This window comes from Dermacentor variabilis, chromosome 11, assembly GCF_050947875.1.
Source record: "Dermacentor variabilis isolate Ectoservices chromosome 11, ASM5094787v1, whole genome shotgun sequence".
NCBI classification, from domain to species: domain Eukaryota; kingdom Metazoa; phylum Arthropoda; class Arachnida; order Ixodida; family Ixodidae; genus Dermacentor; species Dermacentor variabilis.
The window spans coordinates 52,609,497-52,626,560 of record NC_134578.1 but is presented as its reverse complement, the minus strand read 5'-3'; positions in this window follow the sequence as shown (position 1 = coordinate 52,626,560).

Here is a 17,064-nt window from a genome sequence, read left to right as displayed (position 1 = left end):
CGGTCTCAGTCGGTCGCTGCTAGCGCTGGGGGGATGAAAGGGGGGCGGAGCTGGTTACGAGGCCGACGACAATGCCGACGACGACGCGAAACCCAGGAACGGACGCCAAAGAGCTGCGCTCTAAAATAATAAAATTGGTAGGGATTTTCATTTCTAGGTGGCGTTACCAACATCAAGGTAGCGTCGGGTGTGTGTGTGTGAGCACGCGGTTGCAACCGTTGTAGTATTGTTGTAGCTTCGTTTTGAGCACACTTTTGCAACAGTACACGTCGTTACCGCTACTTTCGTAGTCGCATATTTTGGTCGTAGTATTTATTGTTTACGCTACAAGTTAGGTTGTTCTTAAAACTTTGTGAAGGTTAGTGGATGAAAAATTATTACTAATCATTTAGTGGTTTTTCCGTGCGGATATTTTGTGTTTGAAAGGATTTTTTTACTCCATACGATAGTGATGCTGTGAACGCCTTTCGGACTCAGTTAGTTCGTTGCCGTTGTGCGGTGGTTCAAGCCTCGTGCCTTTTGATGAAAGTATTTTTTTTCTTTTCCGACATCATGACGCACATTTTAGTGAAATGCTTTAACGACGATAAGTGCGACGTTTATCCGTTGAAGTCGTTGGCTGAGCCAGCTACTAGTCTTCGACTGATGTGCGTGCCTGGCTGTTTTGATCAGTTGCGCGGCAGAGGTCATGATGCCTGTTGGAGAGAAGGCACCACGAAACAGTCGCCCCACCGAACTTCTGCAGATAGGTAAGTAATCTCATTTTCTTGGGCACGTAGCCTTTTTTTCTATTTTGACATTGACAAGCTTCAGATATTAAGCACATCATTCACTTTCTTCAAGCAAACCGCATGCCCCAGAGCAAAAGCGCGCGATACTAAAGCTCGCTGCCACCGTCACTTCGCTTGAAACAATCGTAGACGAAGAGGCAGCGGCGCCCCACGTGCGTAAAATAGCATTGCTTCACTTTTTCCTTTCTAATGACGTTTCCTTAATTTGTATGAGAGAACACAATTGGAACATAAGGATCAGCTTCTCTGAGCAGCGATAATATTGTACAGTGGCCACGCCATCTTTTATAGGGGCTCACGTGGGCCGTCTAAATGCTTGTTATCGCGTTCCGATACGTGAGAAGCGCGCTGCCTTTCAAGGTATTTAGGCAGACACTACGAGCTTAGGAGAACCGCGACAAATTGTGCAGCAGGTTTGCAGCTTTGCTACTTTTGTACCACACTCTTACCGGAAGGCGGTGTTGCACGTCACGCTTACGCATTTCGTAACTATGTCGGCCACCGTGGCAACTTGGGGCTCAAGGTCGTGGACAGGATCCCTGCAGCGGCCGCTTTCCAAAAGAGCGGAAAGCACAAACGCTCGTGCACTGTCTATTGTATACACGTAAAAAATTTCCAGGAAGTCACAATTAATACGGAGTCCCAAACTACGCCCTGCCTCATATATCGTTGGTTTCGCACGTAGGACATCATAATTATTTTTCTATTCCGTAGTACCTCATCCTATACCATACGGTTAGTGCGATCACCTTTTGTGCCGTAGCAGTTAAGCGCGCCTCGATTTAGGTTGCGCCTAATGATGCGGCACACCGCAAAATATATTTCGCCTCTTTGGGATTTGCGGAGAACGGCCAGCCGATAAGTCGCAGCTTACACGCGGTGACTGTACACAGTTACACAGTACAAATGAACAGAAGTGTGGTAACAACGTCGGCAAAGAACACAGACGCAGACGGGCTTGCCCTATCACCGACAAAACTACCGCAGTAAGCATCTTTATCTAGCCTGGCGCGTTTCCGTTGAAGGCGTACTGTAGAATTTCAATTGGCGATAACCGAAACATGCCACCGTTCTCTGCTGCCTCTTTGAGTTGGACCAATCCGACTGTGCGTTGCTTGCAGACGCGAAAGGAGTGCCACTCGGCGCGTTGTCTTGTGCACCATTTGCGCGGTGAAGAATGACGCGTGCATGAAGCTAGCTCACTGCGCAGCCGCTACCGCGCAAAGCGCGCAACGGCGTGTACGCGACGTTCTGCACACAAATCGCGTGGGATGATCGGAGACACGCCGGAGCGGCTAGCTTCAAAGAAGCGGTGCGTGTTCTCACTCGTACAGGCACGCTCACGCTCGCATCGCTGTCGGCGCATCTTTAGGTCCTTCCTGCTGCTGGACATAATTGGGGGGTTTTACATGCGAAAACCACTTTCTGATTATGAGGCACGCCGTAGTGGAGGACTCCGGAAATTTCGGCCACCTGTGGTTCCTTAACGTGCGCCTAAATCTAAGCACACGGGTGTTTTGGCATTTCGCCCCCATCGAAATGCGGCCGCCGTGGCCGGGATTCGATCCCGCGACGTCGTGCTCAGCAGCCCAACACCATAGCTGCTGCTGGACTTTATCCAAAGATTGTATATCTGCTTGGTATCGGCTATGCACTGTCGCATGGTCTTTTGTTCTGCGAGAGAGCCGGGAATACTTCTCCCCGCTGTGAAACATCACTGTGCTTGTCTTAGCTATCATTTACCGTAGCAACCCATTTCTTCCTTTTCTAGAGAGTACTCGTAAAGAGTCGCAAAGTTTTACTTGCCAGTATAGTGTGTACTTCTATATTGTGCGTAGTTATGTGCAGTGTGTGGCTGATTCTTAATCCGCGCAATCTCATTTTCTGTCCGCATTCCCTTCTCGCAGGTTACGCATGCAGCAAATGCCCAGATGCTAAAGTGTTCTACGTCTAGAGCACCTTGGCGTCGTGCAAGAGACACCTGTTGATTTGTGGCTGATTCACTAGCAAGCTCGCATCTCTGTTGCCACTCTCTATCAAGTGGGATTTTAAACTAGTTTTTGTGCTGCTCGGGGTGTACTAGCTGCGGCAAGGACGTTGTGAAGGCTCACTTTCGATTTGCTCTGGATTTTAGTAGGGAAGGATCGGCTACCTTTTGAGGGGAGGTATTTCCTTTTGCTTGCGAAAATGTTTACCAGCCTAACCAAGTGATACGTGCGTACTGGAAACAGCAGCGCGAACAGAGGCGGGCGATGGACGACGAAATAGGTGGGAGCACACACGAGCCCAAGTTCAACTAAGTTTATTTTTGAAGGCAGTGGTATTAAAGGCGCTGGTCAACTTCACAAAGGTGAAGAGCCGTGCATGCATGGCAGAAACAACCAAGAGCGACAAGAAAAAAATATGAAAAAGCCATGTGATGTAGAGTAAACGTGCGTGAAAAACGAGAACTACCGGACAAATCTTTAGAAAAAGCGAAATATTTGTCCATTGAGTGATACTTCCCAACGAGAAGTACTCTTGAGAACTGCAAGTCTTTCCCACTAAGGGCAAAAGATAACTTGGTTATGCTTTTGTTTCGTTTGTGATCAATAAATATTGCTTCTGTAATTCTTCTGGTGTTGAGGTATAGAGCAGAAAGAAAGGTTGTTTCATCACAAAGATTAGAACACAAGAGGACTTATGGAAGAATAATTTATTGATCACGAAGAAAAATTCATAAGCACGATTTCTGTGACCCTTAGTGCAGAAGAGTCGCTGCAGTATTTCTCGTTAATATCACTTACAGGACAAATCTTTCAGTTTTCATGTGTTTTTTTTTTGTTTTAGACGCGCATGTTTGTTCTACAGTACATATCTTTCGGTCCTTTTTTGTTGTGCCGGGCTGTTTTTGCTGCACATCCATGGCGTTTTCTTTGTGAACTTGGCCAGTGTGTTTAAGATCTTTGTCTTCACGACGAAACTTCTAGTTGAGTCAGCGTTCATGTGTGTTCCTACCTTAATTCATCCTTCTCGTCTCTGTTTCGGTGGTTGTCAAATATAAATGTACACCGAATTGGCGAAGTGTCCATAGAATTGATACATGAAGTGTTTGCGCTGTTTATTTCAGGAAGAACGCTATAGGGTCTTATCTTCTCTGTTTTTAACACTGATGTACATTTTCTAGTTCAACTTCAAGGATTCCCTGAGGAAGCCAATAAGAGCGACGGTAACTTCATTTGTGTAGGATTTATGAATTTCATTCATTCAAGGCATGACACGCCGCATGCCTGTAGGTAAGCAAGTATTCGTACCTTTTAAACATACTAAGCACTAGTTTTCGGTTCTCATGACGCTGCTTTGTACTGTGCTGCATTTTCCAGGCGCAGGAACCTTCTTTTATGCCGTCAGTGCATGTGTTCTTTTTGTATATATCGGAGAAAAAATTGTCTTCAGCTTAAGTATGTATGCATATCGCTTGTAATTTTTTTTCAATACGGGTGCTCTATCTCCCTCTGTCTTTCTTACTGCTTCGTCCCAATTTTTATCCAACTTTTATGTACTTTATGCAATAAAATTCTGGTACCAATATTATAACATTTTACCTGCGCAATTGAGGTCATTGGTTTTTCGTATACGCATTTATTTGCGTTTTTCGAGGTCTCACCAATCTGGCTGTCCAGTCATTGAAACCTTTTCCCATCCTCTATGACTATTTCTGGGGTACTTGATACTGCATGTACAGGTGACCATCTCTTTGGCTCTTTGGAATTGTGTTAGCCATTTGTTACTACCAACTTCCTGTGCTAAATGATTATTTTTTCTCTTATTGTTCAAGGTATTGTTCAAGGTATCTCTTTATTGACAGAGGTACCACTTAGTTGCTGGGTATAGTGAAAAAGGCCCCAAAAAGTGCTCTAATAGGCTTTGTGCAAGTCCAGAAACATAACTGAAAATGAGCTCAGTAAATTGAGGAAATACCACCAACAAACTCTTCTGTACCTCAATTTAACATAATCAAATGGTGTACTGTTCTTGCAAACCTGGCTCGCCAGAAACATGGTTCAGGTGTTCACCATGCTGGACAACTTTCATAATGATGTCTCATCATTTAATAGCTAAGTTGAGTGATGTTATATTATAAAAATAATTGGGCAACATGAAAATATATACATCTCGAAGACAAAAAATTACCGACGATTACGTTACTTCCTAATGCGAAATTTGAGCGCAGCAAATAAACTGTTTCACCTTTTGGATAGATTGAGGCAAAGAAATCGAGCAACACATGTATGCGCTATCACATAATTTTTTTTTATTTTTCACACGTATTCCTTTAAGAAAGACTCCACTAACAGTTCTTGACAGTCATGAAGGAAGCTTTGTGGTCGGAGAAATAGACTGATATATGTTCGACTTTGTACACCAATGCTTGATTCTCAAAGACGAGATCTATACAAGTGCCTCGCGAGGTTGTCACAGCCGTGGGGGAAGCAGAGGCTAAGCGCCGCCGCCGAGAAGACCCTGCCGTTCGCGCCGCCGAAGCGGAGGCTCATCGCCGCCGTCGAGAGCAACCAGCAGTAAGTGAGGCTGAAGCAGAAGCTCATCGCCGCCGCCGAGAAGACCCTGCAGTTCGCGCCGCCGAAGCGGAGGCTCATCGCCGCCGTCGAGAGCAACCAGCAGTAAGCGGAAGCGGAGGGGGGCGGCGTGTACACCCAGCGGCAAACGATGGGGGCAGAAGCGCGCGCAGCAAGCGGACAACACGATAAAGGGAGGAGGGAAGAGATAGCAGCGACTGACTGATGCCGCTGACGGCGATAGTGAGTCAACCCCAGCTATCCGCCACACAAGAACAGGGGGGGGGACCCTTTCCTCCTCTTTCTGCATGGCGGCGACGGTGTTCTATGCAGTCACGTTATCTTGACTCTCTAGCGGCGTCAGCGGCATCCAGCGGTATCAGTCGGTCGCTGCTAGCGCTGGGGGGATGAAAGGGGGGCGGAGCTGGTTACGAGGCCGACGACGACGCCGACGACGACGCCGACGACGACGCGAAACCCAGGAACGGACGCCAAAGAGCTGCGCTCTAAAAGCTCTGACAAGTCTACTTTGGCACTTCATTAAATTTGAATCGCGGTCAAAGACGTGTGCTAAAGCTTGTATATATTTACGTGAAGTCATTTGTTTCAAGTCTGTTATTTTGCCTTCTCATAGTCAGCCGTAACTGTTCCTGTGATGGCTTAGTGTGCGAAACATCTTAATGTAACGTATTCAGATGTCTTGTGTGTATTCACACGCAAGCAGCTTCAAGTGTTGATGTGTTCAAAGTTGGTTGTTAAAAGGATATGCTTAAGCCCTGCTTTTTGAGTCGCTTTGCCTTCTAGTCATAAACTCAAGTCGCAAGGCCACTATGATCGTTTTGATTGCATTCATATGTATAGGTTTTTTAGATGTGTTTACATTGTTAAGAGTGCGGTAGGTACTAGCCTATGTCTCCAGGTTCGATGTAGTGGTGCCTTACGTGCTGTAATAATGTTTCATGGGCACGCATCTTTAGTGTAAATAAAGGTACTTCAAATTGAGCAGTCTCTCCTTGTCTTTTCTTTGTGCTTGTGGAAGTTATAAGCATGCACCGGGGCATGCAAGTGTGAATAGCAAAGAAATTTCAATATATGAATAAAAATCCACTAGCCCAGTGAAATGTCAATCATATTGGAATGGTGACTTCTGAAATCTCAATGCCATCTCAACTGGACCACAACGTACTTTTCAGTGCTCTGACCACAATAACTCAACAACAGGTCAACAAAACTACCACAACGTCAGTTCAATGCAGCATCAATGGTAACCCAACAACGATTCAACAAAATGAACACACCGGCCCGTATAAGCACAATGGAATTTCATTGGCAACTTAACAGTTATTCAACATTGACACACCTCATCGTGTTTCAAATAAATTTCAATGGTTAATATTCAAGACCACTCAACAGTTAGCCCAACAATACTCCTGCAAAATTTGCACAATTCCTCAATGAAAAACTCAACATTGTGCAAGAATAATTCAATGCGTTCTCAATATTTTTTTTGTACGGGACGCGTGGCGGAAGAGGATGAGAACAGAAAGAACCGACACACTAACGAATTAACGGGAAATGAAGCGTGCCGCCACCTTTTTGAAGGACCATGAGCTCTAAAAACAGTGTTAGCTGACGCCGAGATGCAGGCGTCCCTCATCAAAACCAAACTAAACTCTTTAAAGCAGTGAACCCCAACACGGAGAAGTTGTGTACGGGCTGAAAGTGTGTCAGGGCAGTTGAGGTTGACTTTTTAGCTGCTGAGAGAGAAGGTTAGTTTTGACCATGTTAAGCCTCATACTGATGAAGTTGCTATCAAATCATAGAAATAGCTCGTATTCAAAAATATTTACTTATGGAGGCATCTCCTTTTCATTCGTATTTGAAAATGTTCGATTCCATTTGGAACAAGTTTTGGCATTTACTATGAATTTTTTTCACCGTGCCCTCTCTTTTCTTTTTAAACAAAATAGATATTACTCCTTGGTATGAAAACTGCACTAAGTCCTTTTTTTGTTTCAGCATGCTTACTAGAGAGTGACAGCATCGAGCAACGTGGTGTCACCCTTTCTTTACATAAAACAAAGTTCTGGCTCATTCAGGGAATTGTGCAAAGGTGCTCAGGGAAAACCTGGAAAGCTCAAGGAATTTGAAAATGTCAACTTGTTAGACACCCTGGCCCAGACTCATCTGCTGTGCGCACGATGGCGGCCACAACAACTCCGCACCTTTAGTCCTACCTTTAGGCGCGGTATCTTTCCCCGCGCCGTATGCTCATGGCTACCTGATGTGCTAATTTTGCGACGCGCGGAACACATGCAATGCTCCACTGATGGGCAACGAAGTACGTATATAGCCCTTCGCCTCTACACGCGTTGCCAAGGGAGCCGCCTGTTGACGGCACCATTTCACACCCGGCACGGTCGTCGTGCTCATCCCGCATTTCTCTTAATATCAGTCTTCCTATGCCGCGGCACACCTGCTTACTTAGCAAGCTCATGCTTACTACAGTTCATGTTGCTCGTACAGCTGCTAGTCTTATTTGATATAACATTGCAGTCTGCTGCTAATGCATGCATTGCTTCACCCTTGCGGCAACACTGCGAATTGTTATGCACGACTTTCTCAAGAAAACCTTTAGCCAAGCGATATTTTGCACTTCACAAGAAATAATGCGGGACTATTCGGCAAACGAGTCTAGAAGAAACAAACAATGTTTTTGTTAATACATCGAAGGCTCGTCCAATCAACGAAGTCAAGCCAATCTAGTAGTCGCCGAAGAGGGACAAACCGGTGTGCAAGTCAAGTGGAGTTGCTAAGTTGCGAAAGTTGCATTAGGGGTTCTGAATATAATTGCAAGTGGGGGGGGGGGTCATTTTACGTGTTAAGCACTGATGACAGCTCGTCCGAAGACTACTACTACGGTTAGCATGTTCATCGTTTGAAATCAAGGAGCATAAAGTGGCACCACTGGTAGCGGTGGCGCAGTGAGGATCGCGTTTCGATACATGTGCGCTAAATCCCTTGTTGAATTCACTCTTTCAGCGGCTACATATTTATGCAACGAAAGCGAGATAATATATTCGAAAGAAGGCAGAGAGGTCGGCCTAAGCTAACGCATTCTAGCCTGCTATTCTACACAGGGGGAGGAGGAACGGGACCATTAAGGTGTGATGAGGGATGACGATGACCTAGAAATGCAACAGTGCTTGTGTGCCTAAATTAGGGTGCAAATTAAAGAGTTAAGCTGGTCTAAATTATCTCGGAACCTTCGACTTCTGTGTCTCGTATAATTAAAGTGTTTCTTTCGTACGTTAAACTCAACGAATTAATCAATTTATAAATTGGCGCCAACTACACATTTAACGACTTGTGCTAACAAACGCGGCTATAGAGCGACATAAATTACAAATGTCTGTTGCGAATAACCCAGCTATCATTCGTTCGAGTGTCGTTGACTACTGTTCCAAGCACAAAGCACATGGAGATTTCGTGCTTGCATTTACCGTAGTTGCGTCTTTCAGTAGCGACTGCATGATTACGGTCGAAGTGCATTTATATTTACGTTAATACGCATGCTTCTGCTTTACAAGGCCATAAAGTTTTTCATCAAATCATGACTTCCTCGTTTTCTTGTTTTTTTTATAGATCAAGATTGCAGTTGAAATGCGTTAAGCTGGTTCTAACAATGCAAACAAAGAAGCATGGACGTACATCACAATCGGTACCTGTCACCGCATACCGTCACCGCACATCACAGTAGCACTTGCAGGACTATAAACATATGTTCAGGCTACAGCCATTTTGTTGCACTTAAAAACTTTAACAGTGACCTTGCCGCCCTCCGCTGCGATGGCTTGTGACGTCGGCATGCTAACATAATTACGTCTGTTAAAGGTTGTTGGTCAAAGCGCGCTGCCGAGATTGCGAGCGATAGTCTCTTTAAATTGTTAGAGGAAAAAAGTTTCGACTGTATTATAAGGTGCAATAAATCAAAATTATGCACCGTAGGCTGCAACAAATAAATCTCAGGAATTATGCACTTACAAAACCACATCATGATGCCTGATGATTGGCATGAGGCGTTATATGGATTGCACAGAAGTCTTCTGAAGCACTGGACAAGGAAGGTGCAAATATTTTTTTTATTCAGAACATCTGAAGTTTGTGGAAACCAAGCTCGGCATCCCAAATCCAAGGAATGCGTAATTTTTCTTAAGTGCATTTTCCTTTTGTGCATTTCTGCAATAAAAAAAAGATAAGATGTACAGTAGTACCCCGCATGCTTCAAATGCCACAAGGGAAACAAATTGTCCAGCTCGCTCTAAAATTATTGTTCTTATATAAATAAGTTCAGTGGCTGACTTCTGTTAAAATGGTAAACCTAAAATTTTGTTATGCCTCCGCAATCGTAATTAGATCCTGTATTTTTGCAGAATCAAGATGCCTACGATATCCTTTACTTGATTCGTGGGCATTTTCTTCTTTTTGTTTTAGGGAAAGCTGTATCGTTTCATCTGGCTCCATCTGGCTCCATTTGGCTCCATCTGTATGGGCCGGCCGCACTTCAAAAGTATGGTATGTTAATGTAATGGGGATGATAGACTCGGTGTGAGTGAAATGGCGCTGGTACAATGAAGAAGCATCAAATAGCTGGGGTTGCGGTAGTACATTCTATGAAAAAGAGAACTGTGTGACTGCATTTCACGGTTGGCTAGCTAAGGAAGACCAAGAGTAGCTTTGATTTCCGTGACGCTGGCAATGGGAACATAACTTAATTAAAGCGAGTGCTGGGATGTTGCACTGGCTCAATGCCCTGTATCAAAGTATATTGAAAGTAACTTTTATAGAGTAACAGTTTGAGTCACAGCGGGGCAATACAAAAGTTTCTTTTCAGGTAACCTAAAGTTTGATTTGCTTTAGCTATTAGACAATCAACGTGATGTTTCCATGATAGGTAGCTACATATTGTTGCACCTATATAGCGATAGGAAGCTGTGGTTCTCAGAGAGTTGTTGTTAAGAAGGCAGCATGGGGAGATAATGTCACACCTAGTTACGTGCATGCCTTTCCATTTGGCAACGTTTAATTCCACGTACCACGTGCGTCACAACTCTATTGCGATATTAGGATCATGCTGAAGTTATGTTTCGTCTGAATCGTTGGCTATATTCCGGTAATGGACACAGTCGCCGGCGAACAAACTAGCTCTAAAAGAAACTTTAGCAGTTAAATTGATGATTTAACTAAGAAATAAAAGGGGCCAAGTACTGACCCTTGAGGTACGCCGGAAGCTATTGGAGCCATGAAGAAACGTTGCCGTTAGCTGTAACATACTGGACATAGCAGGAAATAAGTTTGCGAATGCAATTTAATAGTGGCGGGTCAATATTTAACATTTTAGTTTTTGTAACAATAGGCAATGATTAACTGTATCATAAGCCTTGGCGAAATCTGCAATAGTGCAGTCTACAATCAGGCCAGAGTCAATATACGCATCTAAGATGCTTTTGAAGGTGATAAGGTTGGTCACACACGAGAAGATAGTTGACATAGTTCACAAGACGTGTGCAAATGACATGTTCACAAATTTTGCATGGAATTGACGTCACTCAAATCCGTCGAAAGGTTAACGGACTATTCCGTTTACATGATTTAAAAATTGCCCCAACTTTACCTATTTGCCAGTATTCTGGTAATGTACAGAGTCATACGATTGTGAAAAAAACACTCGAGAATAAGTGAACAACACTCTTTCGTGTTTTTGAAGAATTTCGTGTTAATCCAATCCGTTCGACAAGTGTAACTTTGTTCTACTTTGTTGATTATTTGAACTGGATCAAAAACTATCGGACCCATGGGAAGGTAATTGAATCGTGAAAGGTTAGGTGCCATAAGCAATTTCGCTGGTAAAATTCATTGAACGAAGGTAACATTCTATACAGAGGGCAGTCAGGGATAGCGGCACGGGATCACCACGTGGGCTGGATAATGCTAACTCGCGGTCATTGTAGTTTTTTAACGTACTTCTAAAGCATTCCTGGTTCGTTTTCAGCATCTTTGGAAGAGCATTGTTGAAAAATGAAAGTTTGCTACATATCAAAGCAGAAACGTGCGTTGAATGGACTGTTTTGTAAGACAGCCAATGAGGAGTCTTTTGATAAATTTGCGCTCTTCGGAAGAAACGCTTCTTTTTGTTAGAAGTCGGTTTATGTATCGGCTGTACCAACGCACGCTATTACTGGGGCTTGTACGTCGAATAGGCGCGTATTTCTTAAGTAGATTTGAAACTCACTCAGTAGCATTCAAGACTACGTTGCTCTCAATGGGCGCTACATATATTGCGAAAATAGATAATAAGCTTTATTGGATTTATTTTTATATTCTGAACGCACCAAGCCCATTCGATGACGTGCGTGTGTAGTTGGTAACTGCTCCTTTGAACCTGGCAACGATGAAGGAGGAAGGTGGCTGCATTCGTTAGCTGTTTTTGTGATTAAGTAAGTAATAATATAATATAATAACAATAATGTAATAATCTAATAATGTATTAATGTATTATTAATTAAGTAATAATGGGGAGTGGTAGGTGATGTGCCTCATAAAAGTGTTTTTCGCCATTTTGTCATCAACCATTTGATATTAGTTTTTTCTTTTGAAATATACAATTTTGATGTATATTTCCACCAAACTCAGTTGAACGGATGCATAGGTTCGGGACTTTTTCAAATAAGAAGTGGCCTCCGGTTACAATGAAACTATCGAACTTTAAAATTAACGGGAGCATACTTTCGTTGTGCAGCCGGCTTACAAGGTTAGCTAGACAAACGCTTCTTGAATTTGCCAAGAACTAGCCTAACCATGTCCTCGTGTTGACTTTTACACACGGTATTTTTAAGGCACGCGTTTCATATAACGCAAGAAGGTAGCTGCAAGGACACAAGGATCTCAAAAGAACCAGTCCAGCGCGACTCCACATAGTGCAGAGGAGCGCACGCCGAAGAATCAAAATACATTGCCACGGTATTTGTACGACAAAACTAGAATGTGGGTGTATCGGGTGTCATCTCAGTCTTATTCTGGTATACTTTTGTAACGTGTCTGATGAGAAAGTCAAAATCAAGTATGCTCTCTAGAGACAAACACATAGGAGCAAGTGGCATTGAAAAGTTGGAAATGTGTTTAAAATAGATGATTATTTTCTGATAAGTGAGTGCTTTTTGTCTTGCCTCTCAACAGATATATCCATGTGATTAAAAATAGTGTTACAATAAAATTGCATATTTGCTTAGTGACATGATTCATACTTGCAATGAGTATGGTGCCTGTGTTCACTATAAAAAACAACAGCTCCTGTGTGGTTAGGTGCTTACATACATTTAACAGCTTTAATAGCTTACAGTGAACAGTACCTGAACGCAAGGGTGCAAATAGAAACCACTGTTATTCTGTATTTTAAATGCTTTCATGAAGCAGACAGATTTTCATGCCTTCCCTTTTATTTATTTTTACACTTATTTTAGGAATATGGCTTCCTTTTCAGTCCCAGAAAGAGAAAGCACTGGGGGAAGATAATTCCATGTTTAAGAAGCCATTATCATTTACATGCATGCTCTTGAAACCAGTTCATTGGAACTGCTTGTGCCTCCCGAAGTGAAATCACGGAGCAATTAGGGCTTTAACTGTACACCGTGGTGCACACCTTACGACTTAGAAGCTGGAGAGTCACTCAGAATTGAAAATTATTTTTAAAAAGTAAAATTGTGGTTTCCCCTTCTGTGAAATAGTGATAGGATAGCTTCTGCAAGGTATTCGATATTTTGATTAGAGTCACTCTATCTACTTGCCAACCAAGTATGCTAGTGGAGGTAGAGATGTGTTCAATGAAAAGAACTGAGAGCATCTGAGTAGAACATTGTTCATCAGTTGGTGGATGTGAACATATAGCGTTAAGCAAAAGCCTCTTAGTTGCATGGCTTCTGTAGAGATATTTATAAGGCAAAATGAAATGAAAGCATCTTGCACATCGTAAATTTCCCAGACTTCCCAGACGCATATGCACTTGTTTCGAGACGAAGATTCTGTGAAGTGCTATAATCTTTTTTACTTTAGCGCATCTTAACCACTTCAGTAGGAAGAAAGCTTTGGTGGCAGGTAGTCGGTTCATTGTGAGGGTATATGTATAGTCGAATGCAAAATCCACATGCATGGAAGGGAAATGGGAAACAGGATAGCGCCTTTCTCAATTTATGACTTGCACTGTATGTCTTTTTCTTGCACTGCCCCGCATGTCCATTTCTTACGTCGCCTTTGATGCATGACATTCATCACATCTGATTTTTGGTTCATATCTGACACAATGCTATACGTTAGTTAGATTGCATTTTCAACGAGTCACAATAATTGATCATGTCATTATGCAAGCTGCTCTTCAAAAGTATAGCATTCTTACCATAATGGGAATGGACAGCTACATTATATGATAAGAAATGCTGCTTGCAATTGCCAATGCTGCTTGCAATTTTACACTCATTTGCTAGACACTACAGAATATTGTAAATTTACTTATTACTTATTTGTTACAAAGCGTAACGGATCAATCCTAACAGCGCCAGGAAGCTACTTTCGTGAGGCGGCCAACCGAATAGGAAATACAATACGCATCTGCACTCCTTTGAGACAGACAGAATATTGCTACAGAACCTCGACAAGACCCACTTAGACACAATGGGGCTGAGCCCATACATGAATAACTTTATATAACTTTATAGCCTTCTGTATATTTGTGTGAGCATGTATATCTTCTTATTAAAGAAATCAACTGAAACTGAAATATAAGCAAAGCATAGTAGACCTGCGGGCCTCACATGAGTATATACAACACATTTCTAAATGCACTGTACTCTTATTTAGGAATATCCATATGTTGTACAGGACATTATAAAATGAGCTGCTGTCTTAGAATATTGCACACAAAAATGTTTCTGTCACAACTGATCTGCATTACCAGCCGCATCCTTCGCGGCTGATCTGGTAACGGCTGCCATATGAATGCGTGCATTTTCTACCAGAAATGCGTTTCTGGCCAGTAATGTAGCGCATATTTCTCTGCGATCATAGTGGCAATACATTGTGAGTTTGCACGCGTTTGTTCTATGTTTAACTTTCCATTGTACACTTTATTTTTGAGAAGCAGGAGGCAATTCGAATAAAGGTGGTTTCTACAATGTAATACTCATGAAACTTTAGAGAATATAGTTATCTTTTATTACGCAATGTGTTCAAAAGTTCATGGGGATCATTGTAATCTGATTTTATGTGTTGGTCAGTATGTTTCTTAAACTATTATTCACTTTCTATGGTGGCTGATAAATAAAGATGTGGACCTTTAGAGACAAAAAGCTTCAATTGTGTAACTCGGCGACTGCACATTACATCCAATTCACCAAGCACCAGTGCCGGAGGTGCTCATCAAGGAACCGAATATTCCCCACATGTAAGTATTGCGAACCCCTTCTAACGTGACCATGGATCTACACCGTGCTTTCACACTATTGGGAAGAGTACTAGCACTCTGTTCTGAAGGGGTAGAAGCACTCTGTTTGGGGAAGTAGAAACACTCGGAGAAGTAGAAATACTCGGCTTGGAGGAGAAGAAGTACTTGGCTAGGAGGAGTAGAAGCACTCGGTCTGGGGGAGTACTATTATACCTGTGGGGAGAGCATTAACACTCTGCAGAAGAGTACTAGCACTCCCTTGCAGTGGAGGAACAAAATTCGGTCAGGAGGAGTTATGGGACAAGCAGTTAATATGGGACAAGCAGTTACTCCCTCGAAGAGAGTGCACCAAACCCTCTTTGTTTTTTAGAGTGTAGGACCTCAGACAACAATGCAAACCTCCTTGACTTGATGTTATTCTTTCATCCTGATATATTTCAACATAATATCGCCTGTGTTAAAATTAGTTCTTGTAAAAAAATAATTTACCACTATCATAGGGTACATGGTGACGCATAATAATATTGAGCTAGCTAATTGTTTTGATTCTTTCCTAAGACGATTTTAATGATCACATGCTCGATGAGAACTGCATCGTTCTTAGAAATAAAATGCATGAGGTCACTGACTTGTTTATTCCGCCATGCAAAATATCTGGCAATGATAAGAAGCCCTGGTACAACTCTACGTTGAAAAAGCTTTCCAACAAAATATACTGTATCGAAAAGCCAATAAAAGTTCACTGGCATCGAAATGGGGTGCTTTTAAGGAGGCATACAATACTTACACGGAAACTATAATACTTGCCAAGAAGGCGTTCCAAGTAGTAACTTTGCCTACAATGCTTGCGAATGACCCTAAATAGTTTTGGCGCGTTATTACCCTTCTAAAGATGACTCGGTCACGCCAATCTATTCTAGTGGTTTCCCGGTACCCGTTCAGGTATGTTCCCATGTCCTTAACTCTGTGATTTGTAACAATTTTGTCGTATGTAAAGACCATGTGCTTCCTACCCCTGAGTTTCGCAATTACCTGCCTATGGACTTTATTATCATTGAACCCCTTGAAGTAAAAAATGTAATGAAATATCTGAAGTTGTCATCAAGTCCTGGTGCTGATTTGGTTGATACGTATTTTCTGAAAAATGCTGTTGTTTATTCATCTGTTCTGCTTTAAAATTTTTTCAGCAATCTCTGCATACCCACCAGTTATCTGCAGATTGGAAGGTCGGGCAGGATGATCCACCTCACAAGTCCGGTAGCAAAAATTGGCCCCTCAACTACCACCCAATTTTCCTCACCAGCTTTCCTTGCAAAATTCTTGAACATTTAGCAAACGCACATTTAGCAAAGCTCTAAGCCAATCATTCATATTTCACAATATCGCAACATGTTTTCCGAAAAAACTTCTTCTACGAAAATCAACTTCTTCCTTTTACTCACAGCCTTCATTGTATTCTCAGCAGAGGTTCTTTCGCAGACTGTCTTTTGTTTGACTTTGACAAAGCCTCCGACAAAGTCTGTCATAAATTGCTTCTATTTAAACTTAGTAAATTTTAACTTGTTCTAAACCTCCTTGCAAGAATCGAACATTTTCTCCTTAATCCTTCACAGTATGTTGTTTCAAATAATCATATGTCTTCATTCAATCTGTACACTCTGGTGTGTCCCAAAGATTAGTTATAGGCCCTCGTTCTTTTCTTAACTGTGATTAACAATTTACCCAATGATGTTTTTTCTGATCTTTACCTTTCCGCAGATGACTGTGTAATACTCTGTGAATTCTCAGACTAACGTGATAACAAATTCTTACAGGACGATGTAAACACTACCTCTAAGTGGTGTGATGTATGGTTAATGCAACTTATGTTACAAAATGTAAATGTATGCTTGTGACTCACAGCAATATCCTTCCGCCTAACAATTACTTCATTGATACTCCCCTATAAGTCTTAACCTCCTATAAATACATAACCTCGTCACTTTCCTGGTCCTTGCACATGGATAAGGTAATTATCAATAATAACCGCAAGCTAGGTTATCTTCGCAGAAATTTTTTTTTGCTCGCAGATCATAAAGTTAATGTTATACAAAACGCGTACTAGGAGTAAAATGGATACGCCTCATCCATCTGGGACCCGCGTCTCGAAACCCTTATTCAATCACTTCAACTACTCCAAAACAATGCTGCGCGTTTAATTATAGCAATTATAGCCGCACATGAA